The following is a 2,509-nucleotide window of genomic DNA, read 5'->3' on the forward strand; positions in this document are numbered from 1 at the left end:
GCATGGGTCTAACGGTTAGTTCTCCAAAAGCTCCTTATGAACCTCGTTAGTACCGGTTAGGAGCTACCGGATGGAGGTTCCACCCGGTACTAATGAGTGACCTTTAGTACCGGTTGGAACTCCCAACCTTATCTTCCCGACCCCCTCCCTCTCCCTCACCCATCTTATCTTCTCGGCCTCCTCCCCTCTCCCTCACCCTCTCATTCTCCTCTCCACCCTCTCCCTCTCCCCTCTACTCTCAGCTCCCCCCGACGACGGCGGCTGGCCCCTCCCTTCCCAGCGACGGCCGCTGCCTCCCTCCCTCCCTCCCTCCACTTCTCACTCTCGAGGTCGGTCGGCACCTCCTCTGCCTCCCCTCTACCCTTCACCGGCAGTGAGGAGCAGCGGTAGGGCGAGGTGAGGTGGCGGCGTGCAAGGTGAGGTCTGGCGACGTGGGTTGCAGACCACAACGGCGGGTGCGGCCGGGAGCGGAGGGGGGCAATGGCGGGCGTCGACTGCGAGCGACGGCAAGTTGGGCTCGGGCTGGTAGGATTTTTTTTATTTTTTAATACCCCTTTAGTACCGATCATTTAATCCGACCCTTTAGTACCGAAGTAGCAATACCGATTGCACAATCGGTACTAAAGGAGTCGGTACTAAAAGTGCTTTCCTCAGCAGTGACCAGACGACGCCCGGATTGCCGGCCGAGTCGGGCCGGTTGGTACCAGCAGCTAGCTAGGCTGCGCTCCAGATTTTGGCCGTGGTCCGTGGAGGAGTCGGAGCCCGGGCAGACACGGTCGTAACTCCGTGGCCCGACCCGAATCACACCTGGCTGGCTGCACCTGCACTGCACGGAGAATCGGAGATTGGACAGTGAGCAGTGAGTCTTTGCTGCCAGCTCGCGAGTTTCGCAGCCGTATCTACGAGCAGAAATTACGCAAGCCCGTGGATCATCGAAATGGCCACGTTAACGTTACCTTGTTCGCAAAGAAAAGAGAGAGAGAGAGTTCGCGGCCCTTTCTGCTCGTGATGACTTAGCAGCCCGTGAATGTGAAGACCGTAGAAACCTAGAAAGCGTGCGTGCGGGAGCAAGGGAGGAGATGAGAGGGGTCGTGCGCACGCACGCACGCGGCCCCGCGTTCGGGGAAGTAAAGCGCCGCCGCGGTAGGTTCCTCCTTCCGCGGCTGGCTGCCGCCCGCGTCGCGCGTCATGTGCTCCTGTAGCTCTAGTGCTGCTCACCCGCTCGATCTGGGCGGCGCGGAATGCCGGCCAGCTCACTGTATCAGGGCATGCGTCGAACGAGCACAGGAAAATGATTTCAGAGGGAGGCGGCTGCAGTGCGCTGCTGTACCGTCGGCGACTCGGCGCCGGGGGGCTTGAACTTGAAGGCGCTCCCTCACGTTACCCCCTTCCCACCGCCATTAATGGTAGCCGCATGGTGCATGCCGATGCCATGCCTTATCTTTTCACTTGTACTGCTTATTCGGAGGGTGGGAAATGGAGTGCATGTGCTGATTCACGGACCAATCCGCGTCCACTTGGCCCTGCAGGTAGAGAGACAGTGAGCAGATTTGTTCTGAGTTCCTGATCGCTCACACCCGAGGGTACTAGTACTACAGGAGTAATCTTCACACGGATGACCGGGATTTTACTTGCTCCAGTTCCAGAACAGTAACCATTTCGCGTTTAAACTTTTTGTGCCGTTTTTCTTCTTCTGAATATAGGATCCGACATGTAAGAGATCAATGATTGAAGCGACGCCAGAGAGCCGCGCCCCACAACTGGCAACATATGCAGTCCGTTTTTTAAGATGAACATATGCATGCAGCCAATAGGTTCATCGTACTCTGGAGCGAGCTAGGGAACGAGTTGGAAAGTAGTTCCTGTCCGTGCGAAGCTCTATTGTTTTGTTTGTTTCTCAAGGAAAGCCATCCTTCCTGTTCTGTTGTCCTTCCGCCGAAAGAAGCGGCACGGTGAACACCTTTGCCAACCCAGTAAATGAAGAGGGGCTAGCTACCGGCGTCCCAGCCAATAGCCATGCCTGCCTGCCGCCGGCCGCTCCACGCCAGGGGAGTTATCCATGCGCATGCGCCCCACTCGACGCACCAGATCTAGCAGTGACCAGTGAGAGTGAGTGACTGTTGCAAGTCTTCCCTCGCCTCCCAGTACATACTCACGCGATTCACTAGCGCACGCTCAGCGCAGTGATAACGAGATGTACTTTCACTGGGCGCGGCCTGGCCTGGCCTGGGGAATTCAATGAAGTGACGAGGTCGGCGTAACACCCTGCCGCAGCTGATGAACAGTAGTGGAGTTCAGGCCTGGTTTGATTTACTGACTTAAATTTAAGCACCCGTCACATCGAATGTTTAGATACTAATTAGGAGTATTAAACGTAGACTATTTACAAAACTGATTACATAAGTGGAGGCTAAATGGCGAGACGAATCTATTAAGCCTAATTAGTCCATAATTTGATAATGTGTTGCTACAGTAAACATTTGCTAATGATGACGCCAATCCTACCTTG

This window comes from Setaria italica, chromosome V, assembly GCF_000263155.2.
Source record: "Setaria italica strain Yugu1 chromosome V, Setaria_italica_v2.0, whole genome shotgun sequence".
NCBI lineage: Eukaryota > Viridiplantae > Streptophyta > Magnoliopsida > Poales > Poaceae > Setaria > Setaria italica.